Genomic DNA, 24,729 nt, shown 5'->3' with positions numbered 1-24,729 from the left:
TTACCTTCTGGTTGTCCCTGCTGTCCTCATCTGGTATGATGCTGTAGGGTTCAGCAGCCTGCCCGGATAACTTGCCAGCCAGTAGGGGAACTTGGTCAGCGGTACTAATATTATGCAGTTGGCATAATCGCTCAAAGTCCTGTAGGTACCCATCGATATCCTCTGTGTCGGTATGATCCTTGAATGCGTGGTAGGGAATCTTAGCTTTCCCTGTACCAGCACTGGAGTGTACTGATAGCCCCTCTCCGGGTCTCGGGGTGGTTTGTCGGGTCACCATCAAGTACTCATGTACGTCTGCTGATGTCCGTGTCAGGAGCTCCTCCGAATGGGGTAGCGGAAAAAAAGCCAACCGGGTCCGCATCTCTTTTTGGAATTCAGTTTCGTTCTTCGCCATGGGTACGGCCGTACCTGCTACCCGGTCTCCCTCCATGTGCTCTGCAATCAGCCTTGCTTTGGTTTTATTGCTGGCAATAATTCCTCTCACCTCCAGTAATTCCTTCAATGCAGTTCTCTTTAGTCTGGTATAATCTGTCCCCATTCACTGTCTGTTCATATACATCACATGTCCTACGACTTGCAGTGCGGTTTGAATCCCGTCGCTTGCCACCAACTGTAACAGAGAGGCAGTAGGATCTGTAATATATTTTGGGTAGGCAGAGACAAGCAAGTAACTACTCTTGGTAATTGTAGTAGAGAGGCAGTAGGATCTGTAATATCTTTTTGGTAAGCAGAGACAAGCAAATAACTACTCTTGGTAATTGTAGCAGAGAGGCAGTAGGATCTGTGATATCGTTTTGGTAAGCAGAGACAAGCAAATAACTACTCTTGGTAATTGTAATAATAACCCCTTTCCACCAAGAACTAGACGACTCATTGCTTGGGAGTCAACAACAACTATTTCTTCAACAGAACAAAAATAACAAACACTTTTTAAAAAGCAGTCTCCCCTACAAGGGGTTTCCCAACTGAAACAGCAGGGAGTTTAAACAGTAACATACAGTTTAACATAAATTTTAACCATTAGCCTAAATAACAATTCCTGCATAGTTCATAAGTGGCGAGTTTTGCCACAGGAACATATTTGGAACATTTGAAACCCTGCTTACACCGCTCTCTATCCTCTCTCCCCAGGTATGTGTATAAGGACAGAATCCATTTTAACCCTGCATCACACACTATAACTGCCTTTCCCCCTAAAAATAATTATCTATGGTATGTGCATAAGGACAGAATCCATTTTAACCCTGCTTTACACACTATAAATGCCTTTCCCCCTACAAATCTTTTTCAATGGTATGTGTACAAGGACAGAATCCATTTTAACTCTGCATCACACACTATAACTGCCTTTCCCCCTACAAATCTTTATGTATGATATGTGTATAAGGACAGAATCCATTGTAACCCTGCATCACACATTATAACTGCCTTTCCCCTACGAATCTTTATCTATAGTATGTGTACAAGGACAGAATCCATTTTAACCCTGCATCACACACTATAACTGCCTCTCCCCCTAAAAATCTTTATCTATGCTATGTCTATATTACCTTAAAACTTTAATTTCTCTGTCTTCCACTTTGTTAACAAAGGTGTCATCTGCATTGTTTGATTAGGCCTTGTTTGATCTTGCAATAATGTATGACCGTTGCTAATTAGAAGCATGTGACTGTTATTACCTTTAAATTGAATACCCCTAACTTGCTACATCATGCAAGCTTTTTAGATCAGTGCAGCATGTGAAGTTCTCTAAGTGTGCTAGTTCATAAGTGTAGAGAGTTATAACAAGGGAGTTAGACAAAGGAGTGGACAACAGAAATAAGTACTTTCAAATCTCCCAAATTAACTGCAAACATGCTATACTTTCTAATATCTGCATTAACGTTTTTCACCCTTCTGCTTAAAGTCACAGCTCTTCCTTTCACAAACAGCACTCAGACAATTCATATTTCTCCTTCTCTTCTACCTTCCCCCCTCTTCAACACAGATGAACTCTATTCCTATCTCACATCCCTCAGCTAGCCATGCTTCACTGATCCTAAACTTAAACACTCACATAAGACACATTCTCATCTCCTTTTGCTGACGATCTTTCTTCTTCTTGCAGCTGGGGATGTCTCACCTAACCAAGGTCCACCCTCTGCTACCATCAGCTCACTACCCCAAATGACACCTTATACACCTTGCCCACGTAACCCTCTAAACCTCATTAACTGCATCTCTGTTAGTACACCCCAATTCTCTTGTGCCCTTTGGAATGCACGCTCTGTATGCAATAAGCTTATATCTATTCACAACCTATTTATTTCACATTCACGTAACTTGTTAGCCCTCACTGAAACTTGGCTTTCCTCCTCTAACACAACTGCTGTAGTCTCTCTTTCCTATGGCGGCATGCACTTCAGTCACACTCCCAGGCCAGGAGACAAACAAGTAGGGGGAGTAGGAATTCTCATGTTACCACACAGTACCTTTCACTGCATTCCTTTAACACCTCTCTTTAATTCTCATCTTTTGAAGTTCATGCTATTCGCCTCTTCTCCCCTCTTGATCTTTGTGTTGCAGTTATCTATCGGCCCCCTGGCCCAGCATCACAATTTTTGGACCACTTTGAAGCCTGGCTTCCACATTTTCTCTCTTCTAATGTCCCTTCTCTTATCTTAGGGGACTTCAACATACCAGTTGATAATCCTAACATGCCTGCTGCCTCTAACCTTCTATCCCCTACCACCTCTTTTGGTCTGTCCCAGCGGACAACATCACGCTTTTATCCGAGATATGATAAAGGCCCACAAGTTGAGACCTTTGAGAAGTTAATATTAAAAGATATTGAAAAAATTAATAAAAGGAAAATAGACAAACTGAAAAATAATTTAAGTAAAAAACAATTGAAAGTGATACGTGACCTTGAAAAAGATGAGGATTTGATAATAAAGCCTGCAGATAAAGGGGGGTATTGTGATTCTGAACAGTAATCAATACATAGAGATGTGTCATAATATTTTAAAAGACGAAAAGACATTTAAGAAATTAGGTTTTAATCCCACATTACAATACATGGACTCCCTGAGGGAACTTTTAGATTTAGGTTTTAAAAAAGGAATATTAACTGAAAAAGAAAAAAAACTATCTGCTACTTGACCACCCAAAAATACCTCTTCTATATAGTCTCCCCAAGATTCATAAATCTTTGGAAAAACCTCCGGGGAGGCCAATCATCTCAGGGATTAATTCAATGACATCAAATTTCTCTGAGTATATTGACCTGTTTTTACAACAATATGTGAAAAATTTACCATCTTATTTAAGGGATTCTAAAGATATATTAAAGATAGTGAAGACTATAGATTGGCAGGGATTTGCTTGTGACTTGCGATGTCACTTCGCTTTATATTTGTATAGCACATCAGGATGGTTTGGAGGCTATCAAGTATTTCTTAAATCTAGATGAACAGATACCAGAAGATCAAAAGATTTTTATCACAGATTGTATAGAGATTGTATAGAGTTTATTTTAAGGCACAATTATTTTTCTTTTATGGACACCTTTTATAACCAAGAACAAGGTACCGCTATGGGGACCAGGTTTGCCCCCAGCTATGCCAATTTGTTTATGGGCTTGTGGGAAAAGAGATTTCTAGAAAACAGCCAACTGGGGGCAAGCCTGGTCACCTATAGAAGGTACATAGACGACATATTTATGATTTGGCACGGGAGTGAAGAAAGTTTAGATAATTTTATCTCCTCCATGAACATAAACGATAAAAATCTCAGGTTTACTTGGGAAAAAAGTAACACCTCTATACAATTTTTGGATTTAGAAATTTTTGTAAGGGACAATAGGCTAAATTCTAAAACCCATTTTAAACAAGTGGATGCGAACAATTACATTCACCAATTGAGCTGTCACCACATTCAGTGGAAAAAGAATTTTCCGAAAGGACAGTTCTTGAGAATGAGAAAAAATTGTAGTACTTTATCAGATTATGATGCCCAATCAGCAATATTAAAAGATACATTTATAGACAGAGGGTATTCGATTGATGCTCTGGAAGCAACTATAAAGAGTGTACGAGATCAAAATAGAGACAAAATTTTGGGTAGCACTAGAAAAATTAAAAATATAAATGATACATCTACGTTTATACCTTTTATTACAACTTATAGTGGTAATAGAAACATAATAGAAACAATACTGAAAAAACACTGGAATATTTTAAAGCTAGACGATAAGTTAGGTCCCATTATATCAAATAAACCACAAATAGTCTATAGAAAAGCAAAAAATCTGAAAATGAGACTTGCCCCTTCTGACTTGAAAAAAATATAAGATAAAAGAAAGAAAGATCTTTGGGGAAAAGACCTGAAAGGTTTTTTTCCCATGTCATAAATGTAAATCTTGTCAATATGGATTAAAGAAGAAAGAAGTTAAATCTAATTCCACAGGGGAAACTTTTAAAATCTCTCAAATGATTAGATGTATAGATAGAAATGTGATCTATATGATAGAATGCAAATGTGGGGCCCAATATGTAGGGGAATCGGAAAGACCCTTACATGATAGGATAAGGGAACATATCCTATCTATTGAACAACATAATAAAGACCGCTACAAAGACCTCCCAGTACCAAAGCATTTTGTGGTATGTAACAATGCAAATCTTAAACATTTTAAATACATGGGCATTGATAAAGTTTCTAATCATTGGAGAGGGGGCGATCTGCATAATGAAATTTTGAAAAGAGAAGGCAAGTGGATATTCCAATTGGCTCCCTTACACCTCAGGGTCTTAATTTAGAACTGGACCTAAATTGCCATTTATGAGGTGACAGTAAACAGTATTACCACTAGGATCAGTTGTAGTAAGTCATATTTTAACTAATGGGTTAAATCTATGTCTCCTAATTTTTAATTAATATATTAAGTTTTAGGTTGTGATTGTTGATAAAAAAAATGGAGAAGTATTTAATTTAAATTAATGTGGAAAGATACCCTCCATAATCATTTTAATATCTTGTATAATTGTATAAATTTATTCTTTTTTATGGTCCTTTTGCCTCTCACTAAAAATTAAAAATTAAAATACCCCTATCATTAGAAAGATATAAAACATGGCCTTTAAATATGCTTTTATGATAAATGAATAGTGATGTCGCGAACTTAAAATTTTCGGTTCGCGAACCGCGATTGAATTCAATACGCAGGCGAACTTTAAAACCTACAAGGACTCTTTCTGGCCACAATAGTGATGTAAAAGTTGTTTCAAGGTTACTAACACCTGGACTGTGGCATGCTGGAGGGGGATCCCTGGCAAAACTCCCATGTTAAATTACATAGTTTATGCAGAGTCTGCTTTTAACCCATAAAGGGCCTTAGTCAGATAGACAGTTAGACACAGGCCTGATAGAAAATAAAATTAGATTACACTAGCATAATGATTTAAAGACTTTTTTGGGGGAATTTAAAGAAAAAGGTTAAGCACATACATATGAGTCATGGCTGATAGCCTTGGAAGGGCAGCTATTAAAAACAGTAGGCTCTGTAAGTCAGATACACACACGCCTGATAGAAAATACTATTAGATTACACTAGAAAAATTATTTAAATTATTTTTTTTGGGGGGGGGGGGAATTAAAAAAAGGTTAAACACATAGACTAGGGAGGGCAGCAAGTAAACACAGTAGGCTCTGTATGTCAGCAAAACACACAGGCCTGATAGAAAATGATATTAGATTACACTAGAAAAATGATTTAAATTATTTTTTTTTATATTTAAATTAAGGTGAAGAAGATATGAGTGGTGGCTGCCTGGCACAGACCAATTAACCAAAAGACCGAAAAAAATGAGGTATATTAATGCTGAGTGAGCCTGACAGACACAGGCCTGATAGAAAATGTAATTAGATTACACAACTAAAATTATTATTTTTTATTTTTTTTAATTTAAAATAATGTTATAAATGGATATTAACACTGGTGGCTGGCACAGAGCAATGAACCAGAGTATATCCTGTGTGACACAGGCCTGATAGAAAATGAAAAAAAAATTACACTAGCAAAATAATTTAAATTTTTGGTTAGTTAAATTTAAACTAATGTTGTTAGGGAGATATCAGTGGTGGCAGTAATCACAGCATATGCTGTGAGCCTTAAACACACAGGCTGAAAGCCAGGCAAATGCTAATAAAAATACAGAAAAAAAAAAAAAACGGCACGAAATATAGCCCTAAAAAGGGCTTTTTGGGGCGCTGTCCTTGCAGCAGAGATGAGTGGAGTCCTTCTGGATTGTAGTGGACACTAAATACACTAGCCTAGCTATGTATTTCCCTATAATGTCAGGAGCACAAACACAACACGTCCTCTCACTAAGAAAGCAAGGTCATTATGAGTCTAAAATGGCGGCTTCCGAGTAGCTGGGATGGTCTGTGAGGGAGTGTCTGATGTTGATTGGCTCTAATATGTCAGACGGCTGTGACATACAGGGTCAAAGTTTCCTCAATGATGACACATAGGGGGCGGATCGAACATCGCTATGTGTTCGCCCGCAGCTGTGAACGCGAACAAGCTATGTTCGCTGTGAACCGTTCGCGGGCGAACAGTTTGGGACATCACTATAAATGAATCCCTAGCAAATGTTATTCAGGAATTTTAAAAGATGTATAGTATTAGTTATTTTAACAATGCATTTATATTATGTATCTTAAAATTTATGAAATGATGGTCTTTGAGATATTCATAATTAAAATGTATTGATAGCATTTTACATTGTATGAATTGTTTTAAGTTTTATTGTTTTATCCGTTGTGTAAGATGGATAGGAATTTTAAAAGATAGATAGTATTATTCATTTTAACATTGCACTTAAAATATGTATTGTAATGTGGTTTTTAAAATTTATGAAATTAAGGTCTCAGAGATATTAACAATATGTATTGATGGCATTCTAAGTCCTTATAAATTGTTATAAGTCCTTAAGTTTGTATGACTTGTTTTATCCATTGTGTAATTATTGACAGTCAGTTGAAGAGTACCACTTTAAAAAGAGCGTATAAATAATATCGGTAAGAATTTCACAGTATTGAGCTTGAGAAAGGCTGTGAAACAGCCGAAACGCATTGCTTAGTACTGTGTTCCTCCTGGGCTTCCGTAGCCTGAAGATCCTGTTGGCGTGCGTGTGCGCTTTGGAGACTGTATTGTACTGCTGGATAATCCTTTCCTCTGATTGCCGTGAGACGCCTGTGACACGCTGGGAAGACAAGCAGTCTTTTCCTGGAAGGGGTAGCTGTGATCTTGCATTGATATCTGGTGTAAGTAAAAGTGTACACCTTTTTCATTTGAACTCACATATTGTTTAAAGGATCTTTTTATCCTTCTTCTCGCTCTATTACCTAGCTTTGTGCTTTCTACTAATTCAACCGAAGCTTGCTTGACGTTTTTCTGCTTCTAACCTACCAACTCACCAACTTGCTTAAAAAGACTTTATCTACTATATGGACTTTGAAGCTGAGAGACTGTATTATTATGCAACTGCATTATTGTGCTACATAATCCATTCGTTGCTATATGGTACATTTTTTATGATTATTATTTTTGATTGTATATTTTGATTGTATATTTTGCTGTGTGATTGTATATTTTGCTGTGTGATTTTATATATATATTTTTTCTCTTGCGATGCATTGCTTAAAGAGTTTAATAGTAACTGTTATTAAATTTTTAAATTTTAAATTTCATTTTATTTAGATATATATCTTTTTTAATTTTACCCACTAAATTTGGTTGCTGCACACATTAAGCCATCTGGTTAGATAGCGCAGCAGTGTTCAATTACCTGTCTGCAGTTTTACTACAGACAGTGTAGTTTACCCTTTGTAGTACTATTTTAGTAAGGAGTGAGGGATTCCTTATATATACACTGCTGTTTTGTGATTTTAGTTCCAGTGCTGAGGTTAACTTTTCTTTTTTCCCAGTAGACAACATCTCCAACCCACTGTGAAGGCAACTCCATAAACCTGGTCTTCACTAATCTCTGTGCCATTTCCAACTTCCTTAACTTCCCCTTTCCTCTCTCTGACCACCATCTACTTACTTTCTCTCTTACTCTACCTGCTACATCTTTGCAAGCCCCCAAGAAACTGCTACCTTACAGGAATTTAAATGACTTGGATCTCTCAGACTTTTCCACTCAACTGAATCATCTGCTCTCCGACATTTCATCCCTCTCTTGCATAAACCTTGTGGCTTTACAGTATAATTTGGCCCTAAAATCAACACTTGACAAAGCTGCACCCTCCACTGTTCACTGTACATCAATCACTCTATGGCAACTGTGGCACACCAAACAGACCAGATATCTTCAGTGATGTTCATGGGCTGCTGAACGGCAGTAGAGGAAATCACGCACCTGTGCTGATTTCCGGCATTATAAATTCATCCTTAAGTCCTACAACTCTGCGCTCAGCCTGGCCAAACAAGTCTATTTCTCCTCCCTTGTGTCATCTCATGCATCCAACCCCAGAAAGATGTTCTTGACCTTTAACTCCCTTCTATGTCTGCCTGCACCCCCACCTACTACCAACCTCACTGCTCAGATTATTGCTGATCACTTCAAAAATAAAATTGACACCATTAAAAAAGATATCTGCACCTTACACCCCTCAAACCCAGCAATCCTACCCACCCCTTCTATTAACAAAACTCTATGCTACTTTCCTCCTGTAACTGAGGAAGACATCTCTGTACTCCTATCCTTGGCTCATCTCAAATTCTGCCCACTTGACCCTATTACTTCATGACTTCTTCCCTCTCTCTCTGCATTATTAACGCCTACTCTAACTCATCTCTTTAACCAATCTCTCCCCGCTGGCACATTTCCTGATACATTCAAGCATGTGTCAATCATACCAATCCTTAAAAAGCCCTTGTTTGACCCCTCCATGCCTTCTATCGACCAGTCTCCATACTTCCCTTTGCTTAAAAATTATTGGAACGACTGGTCTATAATCAACTAGCTTAATTTCTCACAACTAACTCCATTCTTGATCCACTACAATCTGGTTTCTGCCCTAAACACTAAATTGAAACCATTTTTGCTAAAGTAACATATGACCTGTTATCAGCTAAAGCAAAAGGCCACTACTCCTTACTAATTTTCTTGACCTATCTGCTGCTTTTGATACAGTCAACCATCTTCTCCTCCTAAAAATACTACATTAATTTGGTATCCGAGACACAGCCCTCTGCTGGTTTGCCTCATATCTCTCAAACTGCTCATTTTCAGTTTCCTTTAACAACATATCTTGTGATCCTATGCCTCTCTCAGTTGGAGTACCACAAGGCTCTCTCTTGGGCTCCTTGCTTTTCTCTCTCTATACATCCTCCCTTGGAAAACTTATAGCCTCATTTGGATTTGAGTACCACTTATATGCTGATGATACCCAAACCTATCTTTCCTCTCCTGATATCTCTCCCTCTTTACTCAACCAGATTTCCAACTGCCTCTCTGCAATTTACTCTTGGATGTCTTCACACTACCTCCAATTCAATCTGTCCAAAACTGAGCTGCTTCTTATTTCCCCCTCTTCAAGTCATCCAACACTTGACAGTTGGAGACTCTATTCTCAACTCCTCAGCCCAGGTCTGCTGTCTTGGGGTCACATTAGACTAAGTACTCACATTCAACCCACATATACAAGCACTTACCAAATTCTGCTGTTCACACCTACGCAACATTTCCAGAATTCGTCCCTTCCTTACTAAAAAAACTACAAAAATACTTTTTCATTCCACCTAAGTCACTGATCAGCTGCTCCGCTCTGTCAGTCTCTACACTGGCTCTCCATACACTCCAGAATACAATTTAAAGTATTAACCCTAACTTACAAAGCACTCAACAGTCTAACTCCCAACTATATTTCCTCTCTCATCGTGAAATATTCTCCATCCTGTCCTCTTCGATCAACCTCTGACCTATGTCTCTCCACTCCTGTTATCTATACATTCCACTCCTGCTCCAAGACTTTGCATGTGCTGCTGCTGTCCTCTGGAACTCTCTAGCCTGCTCCATAAGACTGTCTCCAACCTTGTATAGCTTCAGACGCTCCTTGAAAACCCACCTATTCAGAGAGGTTTACCATCTCTCCTCTATTCCTCATCCGAACCAAACTAATACATGAACTGTCTGATTCACTGCTGCAACTACAACCGATGTGACAAGCTAACCCAACCTTATGTCTCTGCACCCTAAACCTGTAGACTGTGAGCTCTCTGGAGCAGGGCCCTCTACCTCCTGTACTAGACTTGTTTAGTTTTGTTATATTTTGTATTTTATCACAAATTCTTGTCATTGTATATCCCAGCGCTACGAAATTTGGCCGTGCTATACAAATAAATGATAATAATAATAATAGGTTCATATTTGGTGTCACAGAATAGACTATATTCTAGTTAAAACCTGTTTAGATCTAATTTGTTACATATGATGTGAATTTTGTTGCAAAATGCTTTGCTATTATAAAGGGCATATATCTATATAAGTTATTAACTTACCCAGTACTTACCCCTTCTGTTCCTCCTTCTTTTCCTCTCTTTCTGCATTTACTTACCAGACTTAAGTCTCTCAGGTACCTCCTTTACCTCCTTTCCCCTATTTCCTCTCCTTATTCTAAAACCTCCCTCCCAAAACCCCTTTTTCCCTCCAGTTCTAATTCTTGTTTGTTTATTTAACTCCATAAGGTGCTTTACCTTTGTACAGAAAAAAATCCAGCTACACCACTTACACTTCTGTCTAGTCTAGCCTAATCACATCTAATACGTATAACTTCATCCAGGCAGTGATGTCTACAAATTCTCCAGTTAACTGCTTTAAAGTAGCTACACAAAATTGTAAAGGGCTTTCTATCCCCACAAAAGCGCTCAATAGCGTTTCATGACTTTTATAAAAAACAAATACATGTCATAATGATTCAGGAAACACATTTCAGGAAACATAATGAACTGGCCTTATCTCATTATTATTACGATCAACACTTTTTTAATTCTGGCCCTACAAAACACAATGGGGTGTGTATCTCATTTAGGAAGAGAACATCTTTCAAACTACTACAAAAATACCAGGATCCAGAGGGTAGAATACTGATCTTAGTGGGCCTATACTATGGAAGACCTATAACTCTGGCCAATATATATGCTCTCAACCGCCCTTCCCCTCCTTTCTTTCGCAAAGTCACTAATCAACTTATAGATATCTCCAAAGGCCCAATAGTAATGGGAGGAGATTTTAACTTTCCTATTAACCCAGCTCTAGACACATTCACAGACAAATCCTATATCCAGAACACCCAAATAAAAGCCAACTGGCAAGCAATTTGTACAGTACCCTTCTTCGACACTTGTAAAATAACACATCCCAACACACTTCCCGAAGCAGGGCCCTCTACCTCCTGTATTAGACTTGTTTAGTTTTGTTATGTTTTGTATTTTATCACAAATTCTTGTCATTGTATACCCCTATCATTGTACCCAGCGCTACGGAATTTGGCCGCGCTATACAAATAAATGATAATAATAATAATAATAGGTTCATATTTGGTGTCACAGAATAGACTATTGATTTCTATCAGCCAATCAGAATTAAGGTTGAAAAAATCCTATTGGCTGTTGCAATCAGCCAAAAGGATTGAGCTTTCATCCTATTGGCTGATCCAATCAGCCAATAGGATTTTTTCAACCTTAATTCCGATTGGCTGATAGAAATCTATCAGCCAATTGGAATCTAAGGGATGCCATCTTGGATGACATAATTTAAAGGAACCTTCATTGTAGAAGAAGACGTTGATGGAAGAGGATGCTCCGCGCCAGATGTCTTGAAGATGGAGCCACTCCGTGCCAGATGGGTGAAGATAGAAGATGCCGTCTGGATGAAGACTTCTGCTCGGTTGGATAAAGACGTCGGCCCACTTGGATGAAGAATTCTGCCGGCTTCGAAGAGGACTTCTGCCGCTTCGTTGAGGATGGATGTCAGCTCTTCAGATACTGTGGATCTTCAGGGGTTAGTGTTAGGCTTTTTTAAGGGTTTATTGGGTGGGTTTTAATTTTAGATAAGGGTTTGGGCTTTTGAAAAAGAGCTAAATGCCCTTTTCAGGGCAATGGGGAGCTTAGGTTTTTTTAGATTAGGTTTTTATTTAGGGAGTTGGTTGTGTGGGTGGTTGGTTTTACTGTTGGGGGGGGGTGTTTGTATTTTTTATTTACAGGTAAAAGAGCTGATTTATTTGGGGCAATGCCCGCAAAAGGCCCTTTTAAGGGCTATTTGTATTTTATTGTAGGCTAGGGGTTTTTTTATTTTGGGGGGGCATTTTTATTTTCATAGGGCCCTTAGATTAGGTATAATTAATTTAAATATTTGATCATTTATTTTTTATTTTTTGTAACAGTGTTTATTTTTTTTTGTAACTTAGTTGTTAGTTTTTTGTAACTTTGTAATTTGTAATAGTAGATTTAAATAATTTGAGTAGGGTTAGGTTTTTAAATATCTAATTTAGTTAATTTAATTGGTAGTTTAATGTAATTTTAGTATAACAGTTAGGGTAGATTAATTATTAGTTTAATATAGATAATTGTAATTTTAGTATAACAGTTAGGGTAGGAGGTAATTATTGTAATTATTAGTTTAATATAGTTTAATTTAAATCTAAAGGTAAGTTTAAATGTATTATAAGATAGGGATGAGATAGGGATGAGTTAATATTTAATATAAAGTTAGTGGGTTGTTAGGTTTAGGGGTTAATAGGTTAATTTAGTTTTTGGCAATGTGAAGGGCTGGCGGTTTAGGGGTTAATAGGTTTAGTAAGTGGTACTGATGTCAGGCCAGGGGTTAGGGTTTAATAATATAATGTAGGTGGTGGCGGTGTAGGGGGCAGAAGATTAGGGATTAATAACATAATGTAGGTGTCGGCGGTGTAGGGGGCGGAAGATTAGGGGTTAATAACATAATGTAGGTGGCGGCGGTGTAGGGGGAGGAAGATTAGGGGTTAATAACATAATGTATTTTTTCGTTGGTCTCCGGGAGCGGTGGGATAAGGGTTAATAACTTTATTTAGTTGCGGTGGGGTCCGGGAGCGGCGGGATAGGGATTAATACATTTATTAGATTTGAGGTGGGCTCCGGGAGCGGCGGGATAGGGGTTAATACCTTTATTAAAGTTGCGACGGGGTCCGGGAGCGGCGGGATAGGGATTAAACAGTTTAGTATAGTGGCGGTGTTTAGTGACAGTATATAAATAAAGCTGGGAAAAAGACGAATAGCAGTGAGATTGATGACTGTTAGTTAACAACAGTCCGCTGCTCATCACCCCGTACTTGGTGCGTGGCTATTTGACAGCTTTCTTTATGAATATGGAGAGCGCATTCAGGTCCCCGGCCGCGATGTTAGGCGATGTAAGATGAGCGTATTGGTACCGTCGAATGCAAGTAAGTTGGAGGCTTGATAAGAAGGCCTCCATGTCTTAGCTTTGGAAAAAATACATTACACCTTCACAGGTAGGGAAGACTTTATTGCAGATATCTTATACATATGGGAACAGAGGACATCATAACTCATCAAAACTTGTATAACAATTAGATTACTGTGCTTGATGAAAACAATATACTGTTTGTTTGGAAATGTTGGGACACTGTGTCATACTTTCTCAGTTAATTACAACTATAAATACGTTGATCTGATATATGTAAATTGTAATGCAGATCAGTGGTGGTCTTCTTATAGATTTGAACCTTTCTGGATCTTGGTAAAAGGCCTTAATTTACCTGCCATGACTGTTTGGACTTTCTGAATAACTTTTTGTTCCTATAGATGTTGATGTTTGCCTAGATGAACGCTTGTTCCTTTCTAACATTTTCTTGGTTTGCTGAAAAATATAAGTACATTTGCATTTTCTGTACACCTGTTTGGAAAAAAGATAATAAAAACATTTAATAAAAAAAAAAGATAGATAATGCCTTTACTACCCATTCCCTAGCTTTGCACAACCAACATTGTAATATTAATATACTTTACAACCTTTAAACCTCTAAATTTCTGCCTTTTTTAAAATCACTAAGACAGCCTCTTATCACTAGGGATGGGCGAATGTTTCTAAAAATTCGAAATTTAAAACAAATTTTGATACATTCGTTCGTTCGAATCAAATTTCGAATGTTTATATAACATTCTAACATTCTATTTTCGAATTTTCGTTTCCGAATTTCTCAATAAAATTCGAAAATATTCGTTCGAATAATAGAATGTTTAGCTATGTATTCATTCAATTTCGAAATGTATTATTCGAATTTGAATGTGACATTTGAATTCGAATGTGACATTCAAATTTGAAATAGTATTTCTAGTCTACAACTGTGTTTAATAAATGTAATATTCAAATTCGAATGCTACATTCGATTTTATTTGCTTTTAACAACAGGGTGCTAGTTCATGTGAGCCATATAGATAACATTGAGCTCACACCCGTGGTTTGTGGCAGACACTGCACTAATTGGCTAAAATGCAAGTCAATAGATAATAAATAAAAATTCATGTGATCAGTGGGGCTGCCAGAAGATGCTTAGATATAAGGTAATCATCGAGGTAAAAAGTATATTAATATAACAATGTTGGTTGCGCAAAACTGGGGATTCGGTAATAAAGAGATTATCTATCTTTTTAAACAATAAACATTTTGGAGTAGACTGTCCCTTTAAACTGTCATGATTCAGATAGGGCATGCAATTTTAAACAAATTTCCTGTTTACTTTTATCATAAAATTTGCTTTGTTTTCTTGATAGTCTTTGCTGAAAGCTAAACCTAGGTAGGCTCAAATGCTCATTTTGAAGCCCTTGAAGGCTGCCTATTATCTCAGTGCAGTTATACAGTTCATGTGTGCCATACAGATCAAATTGTGCTCACTTCTGTGGAGTTACCCATGAGTCAGCACTGATTGGCTAAAATGCAAGTCTGTCAAAATAACTGAAATAAGGGGACAGTCACAGAGGCTTAGATACAAGCTAATCATAGAGGAAAAAAGTATATTAATATAACTGTGTTGGTTATCCAAAACTGGGGAATATGTAATAAAGGGATTATCTATTTTTTGAATCAATAACAATTCTGCAGTAGACTGTCCCTTTAATAGAAATCATTGCAATATGTATTATTCACTTATTTAAATGGATTTTAACTTATATATTTTTTTACGCTACATTTGTGCTTCCTGTCACAACCCTACAAGGAGGAAACCTTTGCTGGAAGTTTTATCTTACCCTGATGTCATAAAACTTCTAGGCTAGTTAATAAACTGGATAACTGGGAGTCAGATGTGCTCATGCCCAGAACTGACAGAAAAATGTAGGTTATGAAAAGTGTCTGCTCTTAAAACACTGGATGCAGGTCTATACCGAGAATTTCTAAGTGCTAATGTTGCAAGAAAACTTATTTGCTGTTTTTTACACACTTTTTTTTAATATTTACTTTGATTTAACATATTATTTTCTGACAAAGAAGCACTGTCTAATATCCCTTTAAGTAAAGTTTTAGTTGAAGGAATATGTGTTAGGTGATTATACATTCATTATTCCAGTAGTTCTGAGTCAAAGAGAAGTAAGAAGAGTGGTTGTAATTAGTGTGAATAGATACAGAAATATGTCATCAGTAAAGTTAAAATGAGGTTAAAGGGATTTTAAACAGTTTGTTTCATTGTTGTAATAAAAAGGCACTAAGCAATGACTTATACTTAATATAAATCATATGTATTATTCATCATTTTAAATGGATTTTACCTTTTATTTATTTTCTTACACTGAGTTTGTGCAGTGTTCATTACTTCCTATCACAACCCTACAAGGAGGCTGCAGCCTCTGCAGTAAGGTTTATCTAGCCTGATATTGTAAAACCTCTAGAGTTACATGAAATGGTTTTTCTATAATGTGACTAGATAAACACGGAATAAGGTTTGCTTACGCTAAGTTACGTCAGAATTTAACCAAAGTTGCCAAGATGTCAGTTCTCTTATCACACCGGGGGCATGCGCAACACTGAGGGGCCGATTTAACAATATGCGGGTGGACATATAGCGAATCATGTCCGCCCCACATTGATAATCACTGCAGAAGATTATCACTGCACAAGCATTCCTTGTAAAATGCTTGTGCAATGTCGCCCCCTACAGATTTGCGGCCGATCGGCCGCTAGCAGGGGGTATCAATCATCAGAGGTGGTGGATGAGTTAAGTCCGCTGCTTCTTAACTTTTATTTCCGCGAGCCTTAGTAAATAGGCCCCTTTATATTAGGTTACATACCAACCCAATGTTGGGGGGAAAAACACAATATACTGGCTGCTGAAGGCTTGTGCGGAAACAGCAGCATTCGTATCTTAATAATTCAGCCCCTGAGTATTTCTAAGTGCTCATTTTACAAGGAAACAAGTAAATTGTTTGCTGTTTTTTTTAATTTACACAATCTGTTTACTTTGACATAACATATTTGTTTTTACCAAGAACACTGTTTAATATCGTTTTAATGATAACTGGAATGGTGTCAAGTAAAGAGGTTGTGAAGAAAAAGGAAGTGCTAAAGCATACCTTATTGATTGGGAGGGTTAGATGTATTATTCTGATTGTATCAATTTTAATCTTGATGTGAATTGGGAGCTTGATAGTAGGTTGAGGTTCAGATATTTTAAGCAAGGATTTGAAAATTAAATATAAATATTCAAGGTTTAGCCAAAGGACGAGAAATATATTTATTTGGTCATGTTGAGGAAGAGTTGACCTAAGAAGGAATTTGCAATGGAAGAAATCAACAGAGAAAAAATATTTTCCCCAATCCCATATACATCTTTGAAGATCAGTGGGTCTGTTTGGTGTGCCAGTATTATTGTTGAGTACATGATGCACAGTGAATTGTCCAGGTGGAGTGGAAAGTGGAGATAGGGGTTTTAGTTGGGAAGAGAAATCTTGAAGATCTAACTCTTTTAAGCTCCTATAAGATAGTATTCTTTTATGGGTTTATGGAGATGGGGAGATTAAAAAATTGAGAGATGGAACAGAGATTGGTGAAGACCAAGTTAATGGAGTTCCCTTCACAGTAGGTTAAGGAAATTTATTTCACACAGACAAGATAAAACAGGTGGTAAATCAATCAAAATAAATAAAAACAGTTCATTAATTATTTTTTTGCATGCTTAATTAAACATTTTTGTTGGCAATTAATTCTAAGTGTGACATTAGTTTAATAAAGCATTATACCTGGTTAAGCCCATAATTATATAGAGACAATTTTTTATCTTTGATCAATCCTTTGATATACACACACACCTTTGAGCCCTTTCCAGTACAACACCTTGTTATAAACCATATCCCTTTACCCATTGTTTAAACATTTATTTAATAACAAACATATATGTTATGTTTGTGTGTGTGAGTATATATATATATATATATATATATATATATATATACGTGTGTGTATGTGTGTAAAATATTTTTTTTATTTTACATATGTTTTGTCATGCATTTATTCTGGTTCTAACACTTTATTTACTTAAGATATATTGTTACGAGTGTGTGAGTATGTTTGAATGTGTGTGAATGAAAGAGTGAGTATATGAGTGTGTGTGTGTTTTTAAGTGTTTTTGTATCAGTGAGTAACTTTTTTTCATATTTTAGTTAATGTAAGGAAGGCACATAGCTAATTTTGTACCTCTTCAAATGACGCCCACGTTTTAATCACTTGGCTAAAAATTGCAAAGTCCAAATATTTGGTGCACACTGCTCAAAAAATTAGAAGGGACATTGCATGCAGAATACACAAAGTGCATGGGCATTGACCGCTGCTTCTTAACTTTCGTGTCTGGCAGACCTGAAACGATGGGGCTCCGAGGCAGCATCCGCTGCTTAATAAATGGAGCCCATGGAGTTAGACATTAGTGATTAACAAGGGCTATTTATTTTCCCTTCTGATCCCCTCACTGTAATATATTGATGTATAAAAAAACAGAAAATTGTATACCTGTTTGACAAGGGGTTTGATTTCAACTATATTATAACAATGGGGATTGTGGAAAAATTTCCAAAGTAAAAAGAGGTCCCAAGAGAAAAAAAGTTTAAAAAGCTGTGGCCATAGTGTGTTAAACATAAGCAATACATAGAGGCACACCATGCATGTATTAAAATATTACCCATTAATTTCCTTTCCCTGCTCTTGCACAACCAATTAATTGCACAAGAACATCATTTGACAATCTTCTGGAAATTTAAGAGACAGCACAGAGCTGCATCCCAAGGTTTCTAAAGTTAGATCTGTAGCTTGAAGATCTGGAGCCATTATGAACATACTATATAAGGCTCTATTTATCAAACTGCAAAAAAACAGCTGTGGACACCTTGCAGCAGTCTTAACACCACTGCTTCACCACTGCTTCTTAACCTCTCCTTCACCTCAGATGTGGTGAATTAAAATCACCCAGGACTGATTCGACCAGAGTAAGAAACAACCTTTTGCTCTTCTGCTATTGGCTGCAAACTCATGTGGACAGGTTACCTTGTTGGAAGCCTTGTCCTTCCAGACTATAATAAATGGAGTCAATAGAAGCTGTTCCACACTGGGGCTGCTTGTAGCACAAATTAAAATATGATAGATATGTTCATTGTTTTACTAAATTTCCAAATTCAGGGTTCAATATTTCACAAAAAGAAATAAGTGGATTTCCTTAGAAGATAATGCACTTGCATTTATCTAGTAAAGATTTATATGAAAAAAGTTTTTAATTCACATCAACATTAATTCAAAAGTTAGATTATGAAGGATAATATTGAAGTGTGGAATAATACATAGATAACATTTGAAGAAAAATTCTTGTTGAACTTAAAACTATTCACTGATGTTTGTAGTGTTGTTTCGGCAGCATACGTAGATTTCTCTATGGAAGCTAAGAACCAATAACACCACTTTTTCACAAAATATGATAATAAATCAAACTCAAGCATACATTCCCTTTTTTATATAAATATGAGAACACATACCTCTACATTTTCCAGAAACGTTTTGGGATGTGAATGGTGTCTCAACAGTATTTTGTGAGAGGGTAGGGGCCATAGTCAGGTATTGGACAGGGCTGGGATGGGTCATAAGTGTGTTGTGGGTGTGACTGGGAATCCCATAGGAAGGACAGGTCATGACCTAGGTGAAGCTGGGTAGTCCCTTAAATTCAAGGCACCAAAGAGCTGCAGGCAGAAAGTGGGACAGATTTTATAAGTTTCTCATAATAAGTGGAGTATGCAATTTCTTGCTAAATGTTGTATATAGACCATAATTGTGAAAAAATAAAGAAGCAGCACTCAGAGTGTTATGTCAACAATTAATGGGGCCTTGTAATTTCAAGACATTTCTGTTGTGTTGCTACAGAATAACATATCAAGTCTTAATGTTTTGTAAACAAATGAATATCCTTTTAACTGCATTTAATTTTCAATAACCAAAGTCAATATGAGCTTTAGTCCACAGACAACAAGGCTAGCCACTGTAATAAAGTTAGTATAAATTATTTGTTTTGCTATCTAACACAATTTTATTTTTAAAGTCCTAGAGTCACTACCATGGCACTCTCTGAAATGCACTAGATCAGAATAGAGATCTACTACTAAGCAAAGAGAGCAATTGCCGGAGAAGAGGGGAAAGGATGATTAGGAAGTAGTAAGGTTCATAACAACTTATAATGAAGTAAATAAAATAATTAAGGATGTTTTTAGAAAACATTGGGGGATCTTAAAGTTGGATACTTTATTAACAACTTCATTAACTGATGATCCACTTATAACCTTCAAGAAAGGAAGGAATATTAAATCTTACTAACTTCAAGTAAATTGAAACCTATTAAAAAGGAAATTGCTATACAAAGTAACTGGCTAAGTTTGAAAGAAGGTACCTATAAATTTGGAAAGAAGTAATTGCTCTCTTTGCTTAGTAGTAGATCTCTATTCTGATCTAGTGCTCTACTCCGGGCATCTTCTATTATTTTCAAACTATACCCCTTTTTCTCTAAATTTCTTGTCTGATTTTATTTTTATATTATTAAGGTGTTCAGAGAATCTTCGTCTTATCTTCCTTTTTGTGCATCCCACATAGATCAGATCACACCCGAATGTTAAAAGGTACACTACAAAGGTGAAGTCACATGTACAGCGACTCTTTATGTTCAACATTTTTGTCCTACCACTGTTAAAAAAATTTGGATCTATATTTATGTGTTTACACATTTCACCGGACTTCTTTCCACATTTATAGGTACCTTCTTTCAAATTAGCCAGTTACTTTGTATAGCTATTTCCTTTTTAATAGGTTTCAATTTACTTGGAGCTAGTAAGATTTAAGATTCCTTCCCTTCTTCAAAGTTATTAGTGGCTCATCAGTTAATGAAGTTGCTAATAAAGTATCCGACTTTAAGATCCCCCAATGTTTTCTAAAAACATCCTTATTTTATTTCCTTCATTATAAGTTGTTATGAACCTTACTACTTCCTAATCGTCCTTGCCCCTCTTTCTCAGGCAATTGCTCTCTTTGCTTAGTAGTAGATCTTTATTCTGATCTAGTGCTCTACTCCGGGCTTCTTCTATTATTTTTAAACTATACCCCTTTTCTCTAAATTTCTTGGTCATAATTTCATCTTCATTATTAAAATTTTCCACAGAGGTACAATTCCTTCTAAGCCTCAGGAATTGACCATATGGAACATTATACTTCCATTTTTTCTGATGTGCACTCCTATAATTAATATAGCTATTTCTATCTGTCGGCTTTGTATAATTTGATACTGCCTCTTTGTTTTCAGTTTCAACATATAAACGTAGATCTAAAAACTCATTGGGGCATATTTATCAAGCTCCGTAAAAACCGCTGCTCCATAACCTGTCTGCCTGCTCTGAGGATGCTGACAGAAGTCAACCCGATCTAATACGATCAGGTTGATTGACACCCCCTGCTAGCGACCAATTGTCCGCAAATCTGTAGGGGGCGGCATTGCACCAGCAGTTTACAAGAACTGCTGGTGCAATGATAAATGCCAAGAGCGTATGCTGTTAGGCATTTAGTGATGTGCAGCGGACATGATCCGCTATATCGGATCATGTCCGCTCCCACAATCATAAATATGCCCCAATATCTGAATTGGAGTGTTTTTCAGGGAATTTAAGATTATAGTCATTATTTTTAATGTAATCTACAAAGTCAGTGATAGAAGTGGCATCCCCTTCCCAGAGAATAATGATATCATCAATATATCTGTAGTATTTTATTATATTACAGTTAATATATATTCACTTCCAAAATTATGCATATAAATATTTGTCTATGATGGGGCGAATGTTGTCTCTATTGCGGTACCTCTGATTTGTCTATAACATATGTTCTCAAAAATAAAATAATTATGTTCAACAATTAACTGTATACATTCCAAAATAAATGACTGATGTTTCGCAGGGATTCCCCATTTAGCTATTTCTATCATGACTGCACCTATGCCCTGTGCGTGTGGTATGGACGTGTACAATGCTGATACGTCATGTTATCCAAAAGAAAATTCTCCTTCCAATGAGTGCCCTCAAAAATGTTAATTGTATGAGTTGTATCATTCAAATATGCTTTAGTGTTCTTAACAATATCTTGTAGATAGTAATCAATGTATTTGGAAACTTTATCACTCAGGGAATAAATCCCCGAAAGTATGGGCCTACCTGGTGGTTGCCCTATACACTTATGGACTTTCGGGAGATGGTAAACGTTCGGGGTCCTAGGGTCCAATTCCTGTAAAAATTCATAATTGTTCAAAATACCTTCAATTTTCGCATTTAACAGAATATTAGTCGATTCTGATTGATAATTTTTTGGACAATCTTTTTTTAAAATACAATAAGTGTTTCTATCATCAAGTAGGTTATATGCCTCCTTAAGGTAATCAACTCTAGTTTGTATAATGATCCCACCCCCCTCATTGGCTGCTCTGAGCACAATTTAAACATTATTTATAAGTTCTTTTAAGGGAGTTTCTCTCCAAGATATTTCAATTTTGGTTATATTTGTGTCACACCGTGCTGCTCTAGCTGTTGCTCGGGGCACGGTGTCTCCTTCCCTGCTCATTGTAGGGGCTGTATCGGGTTCGGATGCGTGCGGCACTGACGTCATCGCTGCATGCTCCTCTCTCTGATGCCAGTCCGGATTCCTGTGGCGCAAATCCTGCGCCTATGTAAGTTGCTCAGAACGATATATCACTGCCCAAGTATAGGTGTTACTTTGTGTGCTCCTGGGTGTGATAGATCGTTATTCTCTGGATTGCATTATTGTTGTTGAACCCTGCCTGTCTGACTACTCTGCCTGTTAACCCCTAATTTGCTGGATTGATATACTGCTGCTGAACTCTGCTTGTCTGACCACTCTGCCTGTTAACCCCTAATTTGCTGAATTGATTTACTGCTGCTGAACACTGCTTGTCTGACCACTCTGTCTGTTAACCCCTAATTTGCTGGATTGATATACTGCTGCTGAACTCTGCTTGTCTGACCACTCTGCCTGTTAACCCCTTAATTGCTGGATTGATATACTGCTGCTAACCTCTTCTGGTCTGACCACTCTACTTGATTAACCCCTATTGTTGTTGAACCCTGCCTGTCTGACTACTCTGCCTGTTAACCCCTAAATTGCTGGATTGATTTACTGTTGCTGAACTCTGCTTGTCTGACCACTCTGTCTGTTAACCCCTAATTTGCTGGATTGATATACTGCTGCTGAACTCTGCTTGTGTGACCACTCTGCCTGTTAACCCCTTAATTGCTGGATTGATATACTGCTGCTGACCTCTTCTGGCCTGACCACTCTACTTGATTAACCCCTATTCTTCTGGATTGCCTCTCTGTTGCCAAACCCTGCCTGCCTGACCAATCTAGTGGTTTACCCTTGGACTGCTTTACTGTTGCCAAACCATGCCTGCCTGACTATTCTAGTGGGTCACCCTTGGACTGCTTTACCGTTGCCAAACCCTGCCTGCCTGACCATTCTAGTGGTTTACCTTTGGGCTACTTTGCCGTTGCCAAATCCTGCCTGCCTGACCCTTCTTGTGGTTTGCCCCTAACCTGTCTTTCTCTGATTCCCTGCCTGTTGCTGCCGAAGACTATCCTGCCTGTGGTGAGTGTGGTGAGTGCACTGACCGGGTAGAAGGTGGAGGGGTGTTTAAAAGTGCTATGGCAAATTTGAGGTTCCTCCTGGTGTATTGAAATGTCTAAAAGTTTTTCAATAGTTCTTTCATATTCATTTTCTAATTCTTCTTCCCTATCAGCCATGCATTGAGTTGCTAAGCTTTTTAAAACACTTAAAACACTTAAAGTTTCTAAATCTTTGTACTGTAAATAATCCACATTTGTGTTATTGGTGATATTAGTCAGGTTTTTAAAAAACAAATAATATTTTAGAGTCAGCTTTCTACTGAATTTTTGAATATCTATAAATATTTCAAACTCGTTGGGCATAATTTAGACCTTTACTTAAAGGGACAGTCATCATCAGAATTTTTGTTGTTTTAAAAGATAGATAATCCCTTAATTACCAATTTCCCAGTTTTGCATAACCAACACAGGTATAATTATACACATTTTACCTCTGTAATTACCTTGTATCTAAGCCTCAGCAGACTGCCCCCTTATTTCAGTTCTTTTGACAGACTTGCATTTTAGCCAATCAGAGCTGTCTCCATGGTAAATTCACTTGCATGAGCTCAATGTTATCTATATGAAAAACGTGAACTAATGTCCTCTAGTAGTGAAAAACTATCAAAATGCATTTAGATTAGAGGCGGCCTTCAAGGTCTAAGAAATTAGCATATGAACCTCCTAGGTTTAGCATTCAACTAAGAATACCAAGAGAACTAAGCAAAATTGGTGATAAAAGTAAATTGGAACGTTATTTAAAATTACATGCCCTATTTGAAACATGAAAGTTTTTTTTGGACTTGACTGCCCCTTTATTAAATTAATATCATTATTATTCAGCTCAATCTTTGCCAGATTAAAAATACTCAATCTCTCCCTTCCTCTCTCCTCTAGTTCTGATTCCTCCTCTATTTCCTCTCTTTGTTCTAAAGTTCTTTTGTTTGAGCGCTGTCTCATCTCCCAATTTGTGTGTTGGGGACTTCTTTGATTCTGATCTACCCTTTGATAGTACTATGTTGGATTCTTCCAATCCTCTACGCTGCTCGAGGCCTGATATCGCCACTCTCCTTCAACAGTCGGACTGTGTATGTTGTAATTGTTTGGGGTGTAGCTGAATATTCTGATGTGGTGCACGCTGACGGCTGAGCACACCGTAATACAGAATCCAAGAAAACCACAATAAGCAGCACTCAGGGGAAAAAAATAAAATCCAACTTTTATTGACACCATTTAAAACAGCACATTCCAAAGATAAAAGGACGAAGCACAAGACATCCTTAAGCGTTTCGTGCCTGTTGGCACGAAACGCTTAGTCATAGGATAGTACAAGCACCCATTGATCCACCTCTTTATAGGCTTTCCGCTCACTCAAATATTCAACAGCTGAACGACATTAATAAACTATCAAATCCTTAAGAGAGGGAACAATGTTGCTTATTCACAAAATATAACAAGTTAAAAACAATAAATGAAACCTCGGTCTCAATTCTACTAAGAAAAAAGCGATC

The sequence above is a fragment of the Bombina bombina genome, chromosome 5, assembly GCF_027579735.1.
Source record: "Bombina bombina isolate aBomBom1 chromosome 5, aBomBom1.pri, whole genome shotgun sequence".
NCBI classification, from domain to species: Eukaryota; Metazoa; Chordata; class Amphibia; order Anura; family Bombinatoridae; genus Bombina; species Bombina bombina.
The sequence above is the reverse complement of the archived record's forward strand: the minus strand, read 5'-3'. Positions refer to the sequence as shown.